Raw genomic sequence first — 21,955 nt, forward strand, 5'->3', positions numbered from 1 at the left:
TTGTAAAAGTGGGTTCCAGGATAAACAAAACACGGCATATAGCTGATGAACTGTTATGAATCTATGAGAGAGTAGCATTCCAACAGGTGCTGTAACAGGGATGAATCTTAAAGACACTGTGTAAGTGAAACAATCCAGGCATAAAAAGCATGGTTCCATGGTTATAAAGTATCCCAACGAGCCACACTTGCAGAGATTGTGTAGAAAATAGAACTCACCAGAGCTTTGGATGCAAGAATGGGGCTTTATTGGCTTCAGGGTTCCTGTTTGGAATGATGGAAAGTTCTGGAAAGGGAAAGTAGCCATACTGCTCAATGTTAGAGGCTTTAAAATGGCTAATCGGTACTTACTTCTATACATACATACTTAGGTGCTTTCAAAACCTGATTCTGTTGGAGGAAGGATATAGGAAATATGTACAAGTTGCAAAAACAAAACCTTTTTATTTATTTATTTATTCATTTATTTATTTATTTATTTATTTATTTATTTATTTATTTATTTATTTATATTACTGAGGTGTTTATTGCCCGAGTTTCCAGACCTGCTTGTGGGCAGTTTTTCTGTGGGTTTACTCATGTAGTACAGAGGACTCTTTCATGTCACACTCTGGCCAGGATGACAGGCTCAGACAGTTGTAGTACAATTTCTTCCTAACTTGGGAGAAATCATACTATTTATGGAAAATATTACAAAAATTTGGAATCCCTTAATCCTTTTAGAAATAATTATTTTATCCGTGGACCAAGCCAGATGGCCAGGCTGCTTCAGGCTTGGTGCTTGGGCAGTTTTATTTTTCTGTGTGTATCCCTTGCTAAATCACTAGTGACTTGAGCTTGCCATCATCTCTCCCATGAGGCATGTGGTATGTAAAGTTAACTCATTAAGAAAATAGACCATGTATCAGGGTTTTTCAGAGAATCCTGTTTGTCAGTATATAAGAGAGATAGAGAGATTTATTTTAAATAATTTATGATGATAGGGCCTGGCAAATGTGAAGTTTGGATAGCAGACCAGTGGGCTGGAGATCTGGGGAAGAGCTATTTTTAACACGTTGAGTTTCACAGTAATTTAGAGGCAGAATTCCTTCTTGGGGGACCTTAGTCTTGTATCTTAGAATCTCCTTGATTGAATGGGCCCATCATGATGAAAGGTGATCCACTGATTCAAATGTTAACACCTCTTAAAAATAATCTCCACTGCAACTTCTAGACTGATGTTTAACAATGCCCCCCACCCCCCATATCCTCAGCCAAACTGACTACAAAACTAATTTATAGATAGGGATGTGTCAATAAGAGAATCATCTTTAAATCGGGGGACTTGTTGTCTTTTCTGTTTGCTTATTTGAGTGCATGTAGAGGAAGATTCCAGTTCCCTCCCACCTCCTCATCAAGTCTCACGATGTCATTATTTCATCAGCTGGGTAGGGCTGTCTTCCAAACCAAGGTGGGTTAAATGGCATAGAGTCTTCATTGTGGATATGTTGAAGGTGGGAATGTGTAGATGCAACGGCCTGCCAAACAGGCTGGTGTGAGCCCATGCCATGGTGAGTTCTGCCAGGCAGCCCTTTGGGAATCAGCCATTTTTGTGGAGGGATGTGATGGGGTGCATGATTTCACCATTATTGCATTCCCAATTAGCCAGTGCCCAGGTGTGTGTTAATAAGTGCTAGCTCACTCTCTGTTACACTAACCACCCCACCTTGACTTGATTCCAGGGATTTCATGCATTTGATTTGTTTGATTCATTATGCGGTTGCTGTTCTATCCCGAAAGGTCTTCATACATCTGGAGATGTGCTTTTGGTTGTTGTTAGAAAATCTTCCAGTTGCTCAAGAATGTAATGGAGCAGTGGTGGCTCTGACTTTGTCCTTTCCTCTCTGGCAGGCTGTTTACTTCCTTGGATGCAGACCTGTTCACTGCAGAGTAGAGCCCGACTACCAGGTTGTCTTTCTTAAGGTAAGAACTTCGCCATCACAGACACCCCTGGGCTTCAGGCAGAAACTCTGGCTTAGCCTCTTGGGCACCCACACAAACTCCTGCATGTCTCAGAACTCTGTTTTCTCCAGTCTGCCAGTTTTCTACCTTATCCTAGTCCGCTTCTGTTTCTGTTCTGTGGTTCCGGGACTTGGAATGCTAGTTTGGGCTTGTTATATTTTTGTTTAGCTAAGGAGGGAGTCTGTAAGCCCAGGGACTGCCTGGTGGATAAAAGGCTCCCCTGGTACTGCAGAAGTCACTTATTTGGTTAATTAAAAGAGAACTCACCTAAAGTGACCTTCATAGATCATGGGGTTCTATGTGGGACAAGGAGCAATATTTACATATAGGCATATCACTGCTACAAAATACTCGGTGTATATGAATACTAATTATCGAATGTTTGCAATTCTCAAATGTTTAAATGTTAAGGCTTAGGAAACACATTCTGACCCAAAATGGGATGAGAGTGTTATTCCAATCAAGAATCCATAGGCATAAATGTGAACATATTCCAAGCTCTGTGTTTACTGATGATGTCGCTCAGCTTTATGTGCTTTTGGTTTTTAATATGATGCTTAACACAGAGACTGCCCAGAATAGGTTGCTAGCCCTGACCTCCATTTTCCCAGGTGAAGAGATCAAAGCAGAAGACTGGTTTACTGAGGTCGGGCTGCGCATGCCATGTAATGCCTTTTTGTGGCTATGAGGAGTAAGCCTATGCTTCCTAGTTATCACTCCCTGGCTGTCAGGAATGCCAGCCCCTAGCCCCGAGGCCTCTGTCTTACAAACAGACCTCCCACTTTGTGTTTGATGGGTGGAAGGGAGGAAGACAAGCACCCAGAGGAAGTTGTCTGAGATCAGGAAGTGATTGGGTGCTGGCCATGTTTACATTCCTTTTCTTGTCCAGAGAGCAGATTGAATTATTAGCATCAGTGTTTGTTAATGATAATTATATGTTTCAAGTACAAAGCAGGATTCTGTAAAATGTCTGGTAGGATGCCTTTCTGGATAAATGACATTGTACTGCTCTACTCAGGATCAGGAAGATGGGCAAGAGTTCATATATTATCATCAGCTTTCCCCAAGATAAGAGAGAGGGTGGTGCATGAACTGTTACTTCCATTTAACAGTGTGTTGCTAGGTGTTCCAAATGTGAAGATCAGAGAGTTAAAGGTCCAGCTATGAGACATGGGGTGGAGGGCCATCTTCCAAGGCAAAGAAAATTTCTTTTAACAGTGTTAACCATAGTTATGGGACCACCATTAACCATAGTGGTCACAATGAGCATAAGGTGATAAACAAAGTCATAACTCTGATATTAGCCATCATCACCATCACTACAGCTAACATTATTGGCGCCTTATTCCTTAGGTACCAGACTAAGGTTTTATATATGTGATCTCTTATAATCATCATGGCATTCCTGGCAGGAAGATTCTATTAATATCTATATTTCATAGATAAGAACATTGAGTTATTCAAAGTTAGCCAAGCCCAAAAGTCTCAGAAGTGGAATGTAGACTGCAGAACATCCCAGGACAGGGCCAGCCTAGTACAGACACATGTAGATGGCTCATTGGATTCCACTCTCACCTCCCTGTTTTGCAGAGTGTCCCCTACCTACCACTTACCATTGGTACATTATCTCTTCCACAACTGGGAAATTTTAATTATGTACATATAAGAAATGTTCAGTCATTTTGACCAGCAGAGAACAGAAGCTATCTGGGACTGCTTACTTTCTTGGTACCACATATCTAGATCATAGCAATTGCATAGATATTTATGACCTGCTCCCTAGACTATCACCTGGTGATACTCACTTTGTATTGGTTTGCACATATCCTGAACATGTCTGCCCACCTCACTAAGACCCATGGAATAAAAAACTTCTATTGGAGCTAGATATAGGTCTGCCTGGCCCTACATTCTGTCATGGCTTACAAGGAAACAAAATTTGGTTTCCATCATGTCTTTCTTCAAAGATCTACCTTGGAAAGTTTGCCTTTGTGGCACCCTGTCTGATCACTAACTGGCCTTAGCTTTTCTCAAGTCAATGGGCTGACTTGAGTGTCCTCACTGGCCCTAGGCAGGTGGGATGAGAGCTTGGGAGACTGGAAAACCTGTTGGCAGACAAGTGTCCTGGTTTTGTGTGTGTCTACTTGTGTTAGAAATACCATTGATGGTCAAGCCTCATTTGAGCAGGACTATCATCAGTTATCTGTTGCTTAATAAACCACCCTGTGCTTGTGGCTTAAAACAACAGTCATTTTATTTGCTTGTGGTTCCGTGGGTTTGCAGCTGGGGCTAGGCCCAGCTGGGTGGTCCTTCTGCTAGCGTCAGGTGGGTCACCCTTGCCATTGTACTGAATTGGTACCCGGAAGATGGGGTTTAGGATAGGCCTCTGTAAAGTTCCTTCTACCTGTGACCACTTTTTCCTGAGTTTTTACATGAGTCTGATCATGTAAGAACATGAAATAGATATACAAATCAAAGTTACTGGCAGTAAATCACAAAGAAATTCATTACAAAGCAATCCTTTGGAATACATATAACTTTCCATTTATTAAAAATGAAAGCATATTTGCATACTGGTGAGATGAGATGTTTTTATTTGTAAACACAATAAAATCTAAAGTCATATTAATTTGATATTTGCATGCTAAGGATTGACAGTAGGAAAATATTAAGTCTTTGTTTTTTGTAATTAAATTGTTGTGTTTCTTTGTTCATTTTGAGTCAGGGTTTCCTGTAGCTCAGGCAGGCCTCAACCTTGTTGTATTGTCGAGGATAACCCCAAACTCCTGATCCTGCTTCCATTTCTCAAGGGATGTGATTACAGGCATGTTCGACCATGCCCAACTTAAATCAGTTGAGTAGTAAGAATAGAAAACTTTTATGTACACTAAAAACACTGCCATTCATAGCATACAGCAGTCAAGTCGGAGTCAGCATGTTTTAGTATTCAGTGGTGCTATGTGGCATGACAACAGGCTCCATGCAAACTCCATGTGATGTATGTTCAGAACTAAAGCTGCAGTGAATTTGAAGGATGCAGCCCGGGTGAGCACTGCTACCAGGGGTTCACTGTGTGTGTATGAGTTTTCATTAATTTTTGGTCCTTGCGTGTTCAGAAACCTTTTACCATTGCTCCATTGTTTGCAATTTCATGTCAAGATACATGGCCCCATGTGCCACAGTTTAAAGTTTGATAGGGGACTTATCTGGGATGTCCCATGATATCAGTAGACTCGCCTAGGTTCTGTCCCATGACAAACCTGGCCAGAGAGCAAAGGCAGACAGTGCAACCTGGAAGCCTAGACTCAAAAACTGCTCAGCCTCACTTCCACCACATTTTATTATCCAGGGAGTATTTGGGTAGGTCCAGTTCAAGGGAAGGGGCTGGAAATAGACACTACCTCTTCTTGATGCTAGCTACAAATAGCCATTTAAAATACATCAAGAGACTCTTAGCTTTGCTAGTAAAAGCAACCTGAAATTGGATTAAAAGCATTTATCTTTGTTTTTGTTTTCTGAGACAGGGTTTCTCTGTATAACAAGTCCTGGCTGTCCTGGAACTCTCTTTGTAGACCAGGCTGACCTCAAACTCACAAAGATCCACCTGCCTCTGCCTCCCAAAAAGAGTGATGAATTAAAGCACGTGCCACCACTGCCCAGCAAAAACATTTATCTTTACATAATCCTTGAATAAGATGATCTTGGCCAATCAATAAGAGGAAGATGTGGAAAACAGAGGTCTTCAGCAACATGTCTGTGCATACGGTAATGAAGACACTGACCATCACCACCATCACCAGTAACATTGCCAGAGTTAGGGGACAACCTGGTCTCCAGTGGAGCCAAAAGGGTAAGCTGTGGCCTTCATCTTCTACAAGGCAGTTAACAGAGCCAAAGAAATTGTGAAAAGCAGAGAAAGGAATTGCATTCAGTTTGGCCATATTGGGAAGAAGGACGGATCCAGGGAAACCTAAAATCCATTCTCAAAATGCAGATAAAGTCAAACAGAAGGCAAAAGATGTGCATGGTTAAGCAGTCCCGGTCAAAGTGTGGTCCTGCCTGGCATAGATCCATCATTATCTCAGCTCTGGACTTCCCGCAAAGGTGGTCTAAGTTGTCAGCACTATGTAAAATCCCTTCCCTGTTCCTGGGGACATCCTCACCTCCCTCCAATGCTTTTCTTCTCTCACGGGGGAAATTCTGATTCACAGGGATAGCTGTTTCACTAGCCCAGCAGTCCAGATAGAGAGACACAAATGTCTCTTTAGAATGTCCTCATACCTTCCTGGATGCTGGTTGCAATAACATTGTTCTTATTGTATGCCACCACTGTTTGAAGTCCTTTACATATCACAACTCATTTAATCATTATAAAATATTTGAGGAGTTATAGATTTTATTCCCATTTTAAACTGGGAAAAGCAAGAGACGTTAAGTGGCTTCCCATATAGCCACTAAGTGGCAGAAGTCGGAGGCTACCCAAAGTGGCCAGGCTCCAGAGACTGGGCATGAGCCCTAGCTGTTTCTCAGGTTAATGGAAAGCAAATCTTCCTGAGTTTTAGTAAAGCTCTCTTGGATCATCATTGGTTTGGTTTTGTTTTTCCCAGAGATGGTAGGATTGGCTATTTGGTGAGATTGCTAAGCCTTTTGGGGCATAACCTTATGGCCTCAACTAGGTTAAGGCACATGAGAAGAGTAGAGATCATAAAGGAGTCTATGTCCCATAGAACAGAAAGTGATTCCTCTTGTCCCGCCATTGTCTCTTGGAATATGGGTGCTCACTGTAGGGTCATTCTTGTCTTGCTAGGGAAGCATTTGAAGAATGAGAATGTTTAAGGACAACCCCCACAGGCTTTCCAGTAGTCTCTTAATTTTAGCTTATGCTCCTCAGACTTAGCCCAAAAGAAAATGTTGTGTTTATTTAGCATTTTGTTTAAAGACTATCCTGGGGAAAGAGAAGGATGCTGATAGCCCTTTTTATACACTACTTGTGGAAATTACTTCTCCAGATAGTATAGGTGGTTTAACGGAGAAAAACAGCATATCCACCATTTGCGAGGTCAGTTTTTCAGCCTTAAAAGTGGCCATTTTACATATCCTAGCAACTGATCTCCAGCCAAATCCTCACTTTGAGGAGTATAGACCATTCTTGGCAGCCAGGATCAGACCTGTGACTCAGAGTGGTCTTTTCTCACTGTGCCTGTAGCACCAGAGTTTGGGGAGAGACCACCAGTCTAAGGCTCAATGGAAGTCACTCTACCAGCCAGGCTTCTGTCTCCCTCAGATCCCTCTGTGGTGTTTGGACTATTTAGCTAGCCTCTTACTGTTATCCTGGTCACGTTGACCTGGGCTAGCATTGGTGGCTGGTGCCTGTGGCTGGAAGGTACTTGCTATAACCTCTGCATATGTCAGAACTTGCGTGTTTCTACACATAGCCCTTAGAACTAGAATATACTGGAGGACAGGCAAATGGACATGCACAGCACCACACAAAACAAGACAACACAGGCAAGATCTAGGGAGGCCATTCTGCTTCTGGCTCACCCCTTCCCCTACCTCTCCCTCCCTCCAGGAACTGCTCCAGAGGACAGACAGATCTCTTGATGGTCACACATGAAATCCTAAAGATGTTTTCCTCATGCCAATGGAAACTCTGCCACCCTCATCTTTGCCTTCAGCTAATCTTCAGAGTATATAATCCTTTCCTGCATCAAGTAATCCTTCCTCGTGGACACTTGCTTCTTTTTCCTCCCCTTTCCAAACCACTGGAACCGTGTGTCTCCAGCATAGACACTGAAAGCAGCCAAGCAGGTCGTCACCACAGGACTTAAGCTGCCACTTCCAAACTGTGTTTTAAGGTTGCCATTGCAGCTAAGCTACTAAGCCTGCCTATATGACAGAATGGCCCAGGACGGGCCACAGGCTGGAAGCAGCAGCATCTTCTTTAGAGCCTCTGGTGCTGTTCTAACCCCTGCTGTAAACCTAACTGCCTCCTGGACTGCCTTCGCGTCCTCCTGTTTGGCTAGGCGGCAGTCCCTGCCTCTCAGCTGCACTTCAGAACTCACCTGTTGGTTCATGCTTTACCTTTGGTGTTTTCTAACACTGCCGGTTCTGCAGGGGCAAGGTTCTCATTCAATAATGTGAGTGACATAAATGTGTCTAAGACATGGAGCTGAGGAGAAGGATGTGAGTGGGCATGTATGTGGTATGTGGGTATGTGTATGGATCGAAAGTAGGTAAGACACCTCCCAGCCTTCTGGGTCAGTGAATGAGCAGGCATGCTTTAGTAGGCTTAGAAAATTGTGGTTCACGACGGCGTGCCCATTGGATACATAAAAAAGTCCTCATGTCGTTTGAAGGGGCTTTACTAGTCTAATCCCCACAGAGGATGCTCCAGGCACAGCTTTTCCTTGATGTCACGGCAGCGTGATTCACCCTGGGATTGCTGTGTTTAATTAGTCCCCTTTCTGGTTGATTTTATGACCAAGGTTGTAGGAAGAAAGTACGTTGGAGTTTTTGGAGTCTTCTCCCTCCCAAGTCAAAGCCATTGCCCAATAATAAACAGAAAGGGTATTAGAGAAGAAAAGAGCAGAGAACTTTGCTTAAGGCTGGGGCTTGGCACAGATTGCTAAGCTGGGGAGGGCTCTGAGTAGTTACATTGCAAATCAACACATCTGTACATCATCCATCGGTCAGGTTCTGACCCACAATCACAGCCACTTTAACCACCTGCTTATCATCCTCAGAGACTTTCTTTCAGAGATCGTCACCAAGAGTCCAAGCACAGCACAGCATTCTAAATGTACCCTTAAGCTGCTCTTAACATCCATCCCCAGGGATTCTGAAGTAGAGACGGAAGTTTCTCGTGTAAGCATGACAAGCCTATGCTTGAGCTGTCTGTTCTCATGATCACTCTCCGTGTTTAACTCTTAAGCACTGAACTTTTGTCTAATTATTAGTTCTGCTCCCTTCTTGCTCTGTTCTCTGGAAAGAGGAGAGGCTGTTAGTCTTCAGTGGCAGATCCTTGCGCTCTCCCAGCATAGCACCACCAGAGAGGGATGAAGAGTAGATATGTTTGGAAGACAGGTAGGTGACCCATGGCAAAGCACCCATTGGTGGCCAACCCTTCTCTCCTGAGGTTTGCTTTGGAACCTTAGAGACTCACACAGGATCACCAGCATCATCCTATGACCCTGTTGGGTGTTGATCACCCCATAGGAATGTGAGGTAAAGTGTAGATTTCCCTGTCAGTTCCTAAGGCAATGGATTTTCTATATTGTGGGAACCCTTTATTTGCAATGAAACCACAGTTCAATATATTTCTCCCCAAAGAATAATTTCTAGTTCTAAAAATAATTTCTAATAAAAAATTAGAATAATGCCACAGGGAAAACGGTGGGGGTGAGGAAACACAAGGCATAAAGGAATCTCTAAGGTATTCCCTGACCTGCTCTTGTTCTGACTCCGAAAGGGGCAAGGTTCGTTTCACGGTTGCCAAGTCGTAAAACTGTACTGTCAGATTTGAAGCTTTTATTTTCTCTCATCCACTTACTTGTTTACTCAGTTTCAGTAAGATGTTGGGTTAGCTTTATTCAAAGGATTCCTGAAATAACAGAGGCAGTAAGATGCAGAAAGCTAGAGTGTGTTCTTATGGGCTTTCTCTCCACCAGTTCGATAGACGTTCCCTCTGCTGGGTCTCACCTATCTCCTGTCCATCTCTGTTATCACTCAAGGCCCCAAGGAGGGTTCTGCAAAAGCTTTCTTTGAATTGTGAGCTGAGTTGCACACTTTAAATACGGAGGTTTAAGCTGTTAGAGAGGAAAGTGACATTGATTTATTTGTTCAGTTCTTGGCTGGCCTGAGAAACCTGTCCTGTCAGGTAATGAACAACAGCTCTTATCCTAACTAGTGACTTCAAGAGAACATTACTCATCTGCTCATTACCATTCCCCTGAGTCATCCAGGATGCAGTATGGGCTTCTACTGAATAGAAATATTCAGACAATGGGCATGTAGAGTCAAAGTTCCTGTTGACTACTATAAACTGCGTATGTGTCTGGAATATGGAGCTGTGCCTCATCCTGGAAAGATACTCCTGAAGTCCAGTCTTCAGCCATGTGTCTATTTGAGAAATTGTATTGGCCAGTATTGTCAAAAGGGGCCATGTGAATGACCAATGTACAACCACAAGGGGCAGCCAGCCTCTCTAGCCTGCCTGGGATTGCTCCCAAGAATCCAGGTGCAGCTGTTAGCATGGAAGGTGCTAGTGGAGGTAGGGGGCACCTCTTATCTGTGCACTTAGTATTGTTGTGCATTTACTGGAGAAGCCAGTGGGGACCTTAGGAAATCCCTTTAAGACTTATGACAATGTTGACAGGGCCGTCACACTTGTCATGTGCCATCATTGTGTTGTACTACTGAAAGGTAGCCAAGGTAATTTCAATTTTATAAATGACACCCATCTTCTATCATGTCTCTGCTCTGTGCTATCCTTAGGTCTGTGTATACTACAAATGGAAAAATTGAGACTAAACTATCCAACATCTAGTTTGGATGTCTTTATAGTTATAGAGATCAATATTGATTAGTATGTGTGTTCAGTTCATTTCAAAGCTCAATCTATTTGGAAAGTCTTAATATTTACAGTCACCACAAATCAGAGAAGTGTAGTTTTGAATAGGAGCTGTATTTAAGACTCAGTTGAGCCATTATGTGTCTGCAGGATAGCTCAGTGTTTCAAGCATAAAGACTATATTCAAGGAGGATGCTGGATTCAAGCTTGTGGGTTAATGGAAATCCTACCTCTTCTGCAAATTCTTACCTAATCCTTCTTGGGTTTAAATAAAACCCACAGTTGCTATTATAACAGCTACCCTGTCACCCTTCTCTACCTCCAGGTACTTGAAATACATCACTAAACAACAGCAGAATTAATCCAAGGCCCTTTAGACAGTAGAATGAGCACCTTGGGGCAGAAGCCTGTCTCCATCTTCAAGTCCAAAGGAAAAAATAAATGTTTTATAGAAAGTATGATAGAGTCATTAGTAGCTGTGAAAAAGAGGAAGTTGTAATCCAGAAGGCCTGGTGATTGGCAGCCTGTCCTACAGGGTCAGTGAAATAAGAATCCGGTCATTGCAGAAACAGTTACCCTGGAGATCGTGAGTCAGGCTGGCCTGGGAGACAATAATGTGTGCCCTGCAGCGGGTTCATTTTTACCGCTGCCCATGATTCCTGTGTTGAAATAGGAAGGCTCAGCCCAGAAAAATGCTAAGGCAACAAAACCAACTCTTTTATTACTGTCACAACATTTAGAGCCATGTCCTATTCGATGCCCTTACCCTTGGGGCATTCCGACAGTCATTTTAATGATTTATTTTCTTTTTCACACCAGAAGACAAATAAAATATTTTATTACCTTCTGGGCAGACTTGATGTCTAGCTCCTCACTTCATCACTTCCCAGGATATGAAACTCCCCTTACCTTTCAGTTTTTATAACTCATAGATAGAGATTCTGTTGGCTTCAGTCCTTATGTGTTGTTGTTGTTTTCAACATGCCTTTTTTTCTTTTTGGTTCTCTACCCCAGCCTTCTTCTGTTTTGTGTTGTTTCTGTTGGTGAGCCTGGTGGTTGAGAGCTGGGGAAGATGGGAAAAGAGGGTTAAGAAAGGCCCCGTGTGTGCAGTAATACATGGAGGGCAGAAAAATGCTTTGATTTAGAAAAAGCATTTTCAGTTCATTTGTCCACTCTTTAGAGAGATAATAGGTATATTTTCTTAAGTTTGGGGTAATTGGTGCTGAAGTTGTGTTAGTGGAAGAATAAAATGCCCACTACTAGGGTTCTCTGTGTGGTTTCTTTGCTGGGATCTATAGTGGGATCCAGTGATTTGTGGGTGCCTCCAGCACTGTAGGTGTCCCTCTCAGTTCTCAGTTGCATGTCTTAAAAGCTCCCCACTTTACCTTTGCCTTCTTGGCTCACCTCTGTTTCATTGTACCTACACCTCCTTATGTTAAGATTCCAACAGCAGGCTTTTCCTCCAGACCAGCGGCCGGAAACCAGAAACAGATCCTGAATACAGGTACTGATTGATGAAGGAGACCTTGTCTATTAGGATTTCAAGGCTGAGTTCAGGTGGCACGTCTTTTATCAAACTCAATAGTATAATCTGGATATCTGGTTTTTCAGGTCTCTGAATTAGACCTAGATGGTCTGAGATTCTTGGGTAGCTGGTCAGACATTATTTCTGAGTGTTACTGTGAGAGTGTTTGTAAGTTGGCAGCTGTCCCTCCCCAAGATGAGTATCATCCCTCCCATTGAAGGTCTGAATAAAACAGAAGGTAATAGGAAAGCTGGATTTGTGAAAGATGAATAAGACATCATCTTCTTGCCTCAGTGACCCTTGTGTTAAGGGGCTTTAGGTTCAGACTGGGATTTATACCATCAGGCATGGGCTGTGGGGCCTTTGGACTACACAACCAGACTCTCAGGTCTCCATCTTGAAGATGTGTACAGAATCCATCCCCTGTATGTGTGCAGTCAGTTCCATTCCTCTGGAGACCCTGTCTAAGATATTCATGAGAACAACTGTGCTTGATGGGGACATTCTAATCGAAAGATGAGGCTCATTTGTGCATCACTTTCTTGGTGAAACAATACTGTTGCTGGATGTTAAAAAGACATGGTCTTTGCCAATTAGCTAAACGTCCATCTAAACTAATTCCTGTCTAGTGATGCCTTGGCCGACCCAAGCTTCCCTGTTTTTTATTTGAACCAAAGTGTGGAACTTCACATTTAGCCTGGTGTTGAATTCAGCTTGATGCCAAGCCTTCCTTTTAGATCTTGGTTCCTGTGTGCAACACACTGGCTTCCCTTCCTGGCATGATGCCATCATAGGGCTGATAAGAAGTCTTCTTATCATTACTCAAGTAGTCTATAAAAATGTTAAACAGAATAAATAAAGACGAGGTTCTACAACTTGTGCTGAGCAGTTAGTGTTGAGGCTTGTCTGTTATAAAACATTATTTGCCAGCTCACAATTTGCCCCTCCTTCCCCAAAGATACCATTGTTATGGAGGGCCCTGTTAAAACCCAGGTCTTGTGAAACACTGCCCTGATGTGATAGCTTGGAACTATGTGTTAATGGAAAGGCAATTTGTCAGGCAATATTTTACTTTAATTTACTATATTATACTTCATTACTCTCTTCTTCCTTTGTGTTTGTTCACAAACCAACCATTTCCTAACATGCACTTTTATTTATTAATCCAGAAAAATATTGGTTTGAGAATCTTCTGTATCATTCATAGTACTCAATATGTAAGACATGGTGCTTGCCTTCAAAGCATTATAGTCAAGAGAAAGGAAAAGATTTACAATTATATATGTTGGAAATAAATACAAGCATGTATTTATGTGGGGTAGATAATAAATTTGGAGTTTTAGAAATACTACAGTAAATATAATGCCTAGTAAATCTATGTGAGAACTAGCAGCTGCCTAGCTATCTCAAAGGTTAGGGCAGAAATGGTAGCTCTTTTCATTACAGAGTTAAGGACTAAGTCATTAGTCTTGGGAAAGGGGAAAAGGGTATTTGAAGAAAGGAATGAAGCCTTCTTTGGTCAGCTGCCTGGAGGCGGGATTCTAGACTTGACCTGATTCTGTGACTTATGTCTTGTACTTGTTTACATTATCTGCCAACCCTCTTGCCCTATTCTCAACCATCTTTAGACCTCCAAACTATGTCTGGTTTACCACTTTGGTGATGTAGTCTAGGTAATAGGGGTTTACAGGCAGATCATAGGACCTGTCTGGTGGTCACCTACAACCTGACATGACAGCTACCCCATGGATTGAACACAAAGCGATGGTACAATGACCCTAAAACACCTCAGAGGAAGCCAGGTAGGATGCTCATGTAACACACTTTAAAATCAGAGAAGCATTTAGGGTTTAAATCTGCAGTAAATACACTTAGAAAATACCACCACTCACCACTATAGGTGACATCCAGCCATCCTTCACCTTGAATGACCTGTGACTTTCATCCTGGGTGAGTTGTCTGTGCAGATTTGAAGTAGACCATAGCAGCTGCATGTAGGTTTTATACAGCATGAAAGATGGTGTTTAAGTTACTACCGGAGGCACAGTGTGTTCCATAGTTGCAGGTGGAATTCTCAGCAGTGGTCTGGAGAGAAAGGACCTCAAAACCTGTAAGCCGAGTGAATAAGACTAATGTCACAGCAAGAGAGCAAACCTGGACACCCCATTGCCACTGTCTTCAACCACATTCCCAACTACTTCTCTTTCATGGCAGGAAACACTTTCATTTTTTTTTTTTTTTTTTTTTTAACTCTGTTCCTATTAGCTGGGTAGCCAGCTGGCCAAGGTGCTGGCTCACAAAGATGCCTAGGATTCTGCTTCCAGTGTTCTGGCAGTAAGCAGAGAGCTTTATTGTATTTGGTTGCCCAAGGTCTTCCTCCATCTGGCCATTTCCTGCTGTCTGTTCCCCACTCCCTTTGTTTCTTTGGAGCCAGGGGTGTTGATCTTTGTAAAGAAAGTGAATGTAAATGACCAGGGGCAGTAAAACACAGGATGCTTTGCCATGAGAGCCACAAGGATGGGAGGAGATGTGGCATGCTCTGTGAATAGATTGCATGCCTGCCAGCTCTTCGTTATCTGGAGATCTTCAGCAGGGGCTATGCAGAGCCTGTTCCTAGGGTTGATGGTGGCTCAGCGGAATCTGCCATGTCTAACAAAGAACTCCGGCAGGGTCATCGTCTTCTACAGCCTGGCCTGTCTCCTTGCTGCCAGAGTGTCCCTACAATTGAAAGTGAAGGCCTTGGAGGAAAGCTAGCATTTGCCAAGTGCTTACTGCATAGGAGGTGTTGTGTAAAACACCTTGCCATTTTCTCTTTTTACTTTCACTGCCTTTTAATTTTCTTCCCACCAGAGACCCGGAGTGTAAAGATCATTGTACTGATGATAGAGGCGGCTCTGAGACTCCAAGTAGTTGACAGTTTCTAAGTGACGATCAATCTTAAGTTCAGGATCTGAACAAGGTATTCCACACTCTACTTAAATTCAGAACACATTTATCCTTATAGGAGCCTGCTGTGTGCAGTAAGCCTGGATACTTAATCCTCAGGCTTCCCTTCCCTTCCTCCATTGATGTTAGGACTTTAATATTAATTTTTCATCTTAAAAAAAAAAAACAAACAACAAACCACGACATTTCACGGACAGCACCTCATCGTCCCTGGGCACTAGAGGTCAGTGCAAAAGGAAGTGAAAGTGAGTTTCTCTGACTTTTCTCTGCCTTCCCCTGCTGGGAGGCTGAGCAGTGACCTGACCCTGCACTGCAGCCCGTTCACAGTGAGCAGGTCAGAATCAGAGAACTTTCTCCCCAGCAGTTCTAGACAGACACTGCCTACTAACTCACCTGGTGTTTGAAATATTATTTTCCATTAAACATCAGAAATGCCTTTTTTCCCCCGGTCCTAATACACTGTCAACAGGATCTTCTCAGCCTGGCGACTGTTTTATGGGCTCCTGGAAGCCTGCTGCTCTTCTTTCTTTCTCAACCATGGTACGTTCCTGTGCTTATTCTAGCCAGTAGGTCTTCCCAATAAATCCATCAAAGGCTGGGCCGGTCTGCACAAAGCATGCCTCCCACCTTCCTTAGAGAGCTGCAGTCCAGTCTTTAGAGCTTGCCTGGGTGGGAATTGCTTCACTGTGTCAGGTGAAGCATGAAAGTGTACATCTGCCCATTCCACTCACGGATGGCTACTGCAGTGGGCGTGAGATTACCTATTGTTTCTTTGTCAGATAATTAGTAGTTTTCCAAGTTTAGGATCGAGGGAAAAAAAAAGCCTCAGGCTGTACAGTGATGTAAGAATCAATGACCTATGGCTAGTAGAAGATAGAAGTGCACGCTGGGAGTGCTGGGAGTCCTACTTTCCTGCCCACAGTGATGTTTAAGCGCCAGTTATTTAGGAAGACGAGAAAAGGGCAGTCGGTGGATTGAGTTGCCAGGGTGGTGATCCAAGAGGCTTATGTTCTCCCCCATAATTGAGGGACTTTGACAGAAGTCTGAAATCTCTGTAGTGACTCAGATGTTTTACCTCTCAGACCAAGTCCTTTCGTTCCAGTAGCTCTTGGCAGCTAGCTGGCAGTGCAGATAACTGTTGTAAAATCTGGATCTTTTATGTCGGTGAATTACTCGTGAAGTCCAGAGAGCTGTGTGATTTATTAAGCAGATTTTATATTCCTAACAGGGAAGATTAAAAAGACAAGCTCTAATGCTAAGATCAGCACATATGCCACTGAGGTAATTGTTTCTCCAGATTTCTAACTGGGATGTATTTCTGTTAGCAGGGTAGGCCAGTTCCTGATTTGTTATTTTTTTAAAACTATACATTCTGGAGATCCAGGCATTAATCAGTTTGCAGAGAGTTAGCTGCCAATTCCTATCTTCCAGTCTCTTGCCACCAGTGAAATTGAAAACTAAGCCTCAGTCCCCTGCCTCTCCTCTTCTGAAGCGGGGAGGGGTATGCTATCTTGCTGGGATACAGTTCTTCCACATCATCAACTCCAGCATCCCTTGCTTTCTCCAGCTTTTCTGCATTAACAGAAAACACTCCACTGGCTAACTCACAATTCTTTTCGTTACTGGCTAATTCACAAAGCCGGGAGGAAAATTTTCAGTCTGAGTTCAGACATAAACAGCTCCATCTTCAGTAGAAACTCGCTACAAAATTTTATCACCTTTATTTATTTTCCATGACACTGAGAAAAGGGAAGGAGATGTGTGTGCTGGGAAGTCTGGTGAGGCGGCAGCTTCTGGTTTGCCTAACTTTTCTCCAGAAGATTTAATCAGTGTGCCGTCAAGGAAGAAGGATGCTCTGGCTTCCTCAAGACGCTTTGTCTGAAATGATAAACACAGTTAAGGTGATGGCAGGCCCCGCATAAAAAGTGAGGGGAATTCTTGTTTATGATTGGAATACACAAAGACAGTTTTACTAGGGTCTTTCTGACATGCTTTTTCCCCCCTCTCTCTGTCTGTCTCTCTCTCTGTCTCTCTCTCTCTCTCTCAACTTCCTGATTCAGCGGGCAGTGCTGTGGCTGGAACCATCATATTTGCTGTTAGATATGAGAAACCAGCCAGGTTTAATGATTCCTCACTTCTAGGTGCTTCTGGGTAGCAATTCTTTGGTAACAGCAGGACTCCACACCTGCCTCACTTCTTCATCTCTCCCAAGCACATGCAGCCTTCCTCAAGATGGTTTTGGGTGGTGGTCTAGGTGTCTTTTATTTTGACATTGGTCTTAGTGTACAGGAGAATGCTCAAGAAAAAAGAAGCAAGAGTTGAAAAGTGAGTAAGTGTGAGAAATGACGAACTAAACTAATTCCTTCCTGTTAAAAGCAACCTTGGTTTATTTGCAGGCTCAGCTTGAAGCTCCTTCATCCTGCTCAGGGGCATGTTTAGTGAGGGTGAAGGACGGCTGTCTTCATGTCTACCTATCTCTCTAGAGAGTGTTTCTGCCAGAGACACAGAATGGGGACTTAGGGGAAGGAAACTGTCCCTGGGGCTTCACCTTCATGAAATGATTCTTAGTTGCCCATTTAATGTGGCCCAAAAGGTCCTTCAACTGGCCTCATTTGCCCTATGGTCTTGGACTGGACCTTGTACCTGTCAGGTCCTTTTCATTTGTATGTGGCCAAGACTGGTTTAAATCCATAAGTTTGCAAATGATTTAAGCTATTGAACCTTTGACCCAAGTGAACTATCCCATAAAAAAGCCATTTCAGTCTTACCTCAGTGGAATTAAGGGGCCAAGAGTAACAGACTTGCTCAGAACCCCTTCATCTGTGGAGGTCCCCCTCTCCCAGCCACTATCAGGGTGTTGGGGGCAGGAAGCTGTTCTCAGCTGAGGCTTATGAGTGCAGTATTTCCCCCTAGTTCATGCAGAGTCCTAGAGATAGGGTTGCTAATGAGTTTTAGGTCAGCCAGCCTCAGGTGGCTGTAGAGCATGGATCACGTGGCCTCTTCTAATCCCTGTTCTAGGTAAGCAGCCTCTTAGCTTCACACTTGCTCCGTGACCTTAGACTAGCAGAGAAGCTGGCTGTGGGTAGTACACTTTCACTGGATTCCAGCCTCCTCCTTGGTGTTTGTTCCTGTCCCCTCACTGCCAGTCTCCAGCCACTGCTGCATGAATACCAAGATGACTTGCTTTGGGTCAGTTCTGACCACGGGGGCCTCCTTTATTATTGTTTGAAAGACCAAAACTCAACTCCTGATTTTCCTCATGGTAGTTGAAGGCTCTTGTCAAACCATTCTTTAATCCTAGAGGCACACAGCCTAATTTCACTGCCATTCTCCCCCTGGTGGCACACAGCCTAATTTCACTGCCATTCTCCCCCTGGTGGCACACAGCCTAATTTCACTGCCATTCTCCCCCTGGTGGCACACAGCCTAATTTCACTGCCATTCTCCCCCTGGTTTCCTCCTCTAAGCTTGTGACCATGTTCTTCTCCCATCCCTTCTTACTCTAGTATACACACACACACACACACACACACACACACACACACAGAGAGAGAGAGAGAGAGAGAGGCTTGAATGCATGCTTGGTTGTTGCATAATGATTGCATCTATTTATGGGGCACAGTGTGTTACTTGACTATTTGTACACAGTCTATCAAGGCAATCTTCCCAGCTGGTCACCACAAATCCAACCTTCCCTATTAGCTATTTTCAATAATGTAATTATTTGGTGTCAACTATAATGACTATGCCATTTGATGCAGCCTTAGGAGGTATTCCTCCTCCCCAGCTCCACTTGGTTCCCATTTCCTGTTTTCCCTCCCCACCCCGCTCCTCCAGGCCCACTCAACCACTGGTAACTGCTGATGGACTCTCAATTCTATGAGAAGAATATTTTTTTTTCATTAGGTATGATTTTATAAAGGTATATACATTTCCTGAGGGCTATGTTACATTTTGATGCATGAATACACTGTATAATGTTCAAATCCAGTTAACCATCTGTCTACTCAAACATCTATGTATTTGTGGTAAGACACTCCAAATCATTCCTGTGGCTTTTCTGAAGTGTGCAGTAGATTACTGCCATCAGCAGTCCCTCTACTTAAAATAGAGCACCACTATTATTAAGCTTAGTGCCATTGACCAGCCTTTCTGTGCCCCCCCCCACCCCCGCCCCCAGGTATCAACATTTTTGGCTTCTGCATATTTAGTGAGAGGGTGTATCAACTGTCTTATTGTGCCAGCCTTACTGTTCTCTAAGTTCATGCATGTTGCTCCAATAACAGGATTTCATTTTTCATGGCTGAATAGTATTCTTCTGTACAGCTGTCACATTTTCTTTGTCAGTTCATCTGCCGATGGGCCCCTAGCTTGAATCCTCATCATTGTTCTTGTCAATGGTGTTTCTTTGTCCACCTTTTTCCTGTGAAGACTGTTCATCCTTCCCTTCTAAACCCTGTGTTTCAAGGTAGGTTACAGAGTAGGGCAGTAATCGTGACCCCAGAATTCTACCTCTTAACAAGACTTGGTTGCTAAGAAATGAGCTAATACTGTCATCTCCTTTCCCACCTTCTGGTGTGGCTGTCATGAAAGTGGGCATTGAGTGCGAACAGACTTTAATTCAGGCACCCTGCATTTTAACCTTTGTTCTGTTTAGTACGTGTCATTGGAAGGCTTTAAAAAAACAAAACAAAACAACAACAACAACAAAACTGGTTTTGTTCCCACAGCAAATCTTTTCATTTTAAACCACATTCTTTCCCCTTTTTACTCTGATTATTTTAGGTGAAATCAGTCCTTTCAGTCAACATGTTCCATATATTAAAACCTCCCAAGATAGTCTGCACAGCACTTGACACACAGAAAATACTTGTCTGGATTTGTTTAGGGCAAATTGGTCTCTAACATCTTTCATGGTTTTCAGAAAGAAACCTCTTTCCTGATCCATTCTTCTCCTTGGTCAGTCTATAATGCGTGTGGATGTGTTCTCTGCAGATATTCTTATTTTGGGGACCATTCTTGCCTGAGTGCAGCATCTATGAAATGATTGATCCCTCACCTACTCCACAGACTTTAGAAGAATCTGCAGAGACTTTAGCAGAGTCTGCAGTGGAGGTAGCAGGACTCCATTGACGCCAGAGCAGGCTCTCATTTCCATGACCTTTATCACTGTATTCAAATCCCTTAGGAGCATGGACCATATCTTACCTAAAGTTTCATTTTTAGTTCCTTCTATAGTATAGACGGTATACTATGTGATATACAGTAGGTGTTCAAGAATATTTATTAAGCCAGGTGGTGATGGCGCATGTCTTTAATCCCAGCACTCGGGAGGCAGAGCCAGGTGCATCTCTGTGAGTCCAAGGCCAGCCTGGGCTACCAAGTGAGATCCAGGAAAGGCACAAAGCTACGCAGAGAAATCCTGTCTCGAAAAACCAAAAAAAAAAAAAAAAAAAAAAAAAAAGGTTTATTAAATGAATAAAAGACAAACATGTCTTAGCAGGTGAAGATGCTTGCCAGTGAGCCTCATACATGTGTATTGTGGTATGTGCATGTGCGCACACCCACAGAGACACAAAATAAAAAAGTAAATGTAAAGGTTTTTAAAAATTAAAAGGATAAATGCATAAAAGAAGAAGCAGTATTTTTCTACATAAGTATGTACTATATATACATACTTAAATGTATTGTGCTCAAGTATTTTACTTTAAAAAAGCATATTCAATTAATGCTATTTCCACTAATAAAAATCCTAAAGATAAACTTGGATAGATGATGTCAAAACACAACACTTCAACTCTAGTGTGCAGTATAATTACTCACACAACAGGAAGCCAATGGCATACATGCTTTGGTGGTATGATATGAATGCTCCACCCTACCTGGCTCATAGATTTGAAATTGTGGTCACCAGGGAGTGGCACTATTAGGAGGTGTGGCCTTGTTGGAGGAAGTGTGTCACTGGGGTGGGTTTGGGATTTCAAATGCTCAAGCCAGGCCCAGTGTCTCTCTCTCTCTTCCTGCTACCTGCTGATCTGGATATAGAACTCTTAGCTACCTCTCCAGCACCATGTCTGCCTGTGTGCCACCATGCTTCCCGCCAGGATGATAATGGACAAAACCTCTGAATGTACACAAACCCTAGTTAAATGCTTTCTTTTATAAGAGTTGCTGTGGTCATGGATTCTCTCCACAGCAATAGAAATCCTGAGATACATAGTGTCATCAGTGTGTGACCACCAAGGATCTGCAGAACCTATCTGTTTTCTTCCATCTGTCCTTTTTTTCTTCTCAGTGCCAAGGACAGAACCTAGGGTCTCAACAGTACAGTGCATATGCTTCACCTCCCCAGCATTCTTCCCAGGGGGCTGGAGAGCCAAAACCCCTTAAGGAGCTTTGAAATAGCTCCCAGCTTTCCTCCACGCAGTCTCTTGCTAATAGGGGTAGGATGCTAACGCTAAGCCTTGCACTGTTATATATCCTGCTGCCTACTACACATTTCATGCCTCATTGCAGGATTAAATCTCTGAGCCTTTGGGATTCTCTCAATGGGTTTCATAACTAGCACAATTGTTGGTTGGCGGTGGTCACTGTGGCTGTTTTCCTCCTTTGACGACAGTTTGGTACTTTTGCATCTTCAACTTTAGTTTCCTTGCAGACTTACACTATCTCAAGTTCATGGTGCAAAACTGGATGAATGTTGCCTCTGTATCTGTATGGAGCACTGGTTATGTGGCTTAGTGTACTCCGTGGTTCCTGTCAGGCCTCACTGGTGCACAGTGGATGGAATGGGTCTTCTAGTGCATGCATTTGTTCTGTTAAGTGCTCCTTAGAAGGAAACGTGGCTTTGCCTTCACACCTCATTTCTTCATTCCACAAACGTCTGGACCATTTTGTTCAATGCCAGGCCCA

The 21,955-nt window shown here is 43.1% G+C and overlaps 1 protein-coding gene across 7 annotated transcripts in view; it reads left to right on the top strand.

The window, feature by feature from the left end:
- Lypd6b (LY6/PLAUR domain containing 6B) overlaps positions 1–21,955 on the top strand; it is a 169,821-nt gene that overhangs the window by 115,465 nt on the left and 32,401 nt on the right. For all 7 annotated transcript variants that reach the window (XM_036186351.1, XM_036186352.1, XM_036186355.1 and 4 more), the window contains one exon: positions 1,890–1,961. The gene's annotated coding sequence lies outside the window, so the exon portion shown is untranslated. The remainder of the gene's footprint in view (positions 1–1,889; positions 1,962–21,955) is intronic.

This window comes from Onychomys torridus, chromosome 4, assembly GCF_903995425.1.
Source record: "Onychomys torridus chromosome 4, mOncTor1.1, whole genome shotgun sequence".
Lineage (NCBI taxonomy): Eukaryota > Metazoa > Chordata > Mammalia > Rodentia > Cricetidae > Onychomys > Onychomys torridus.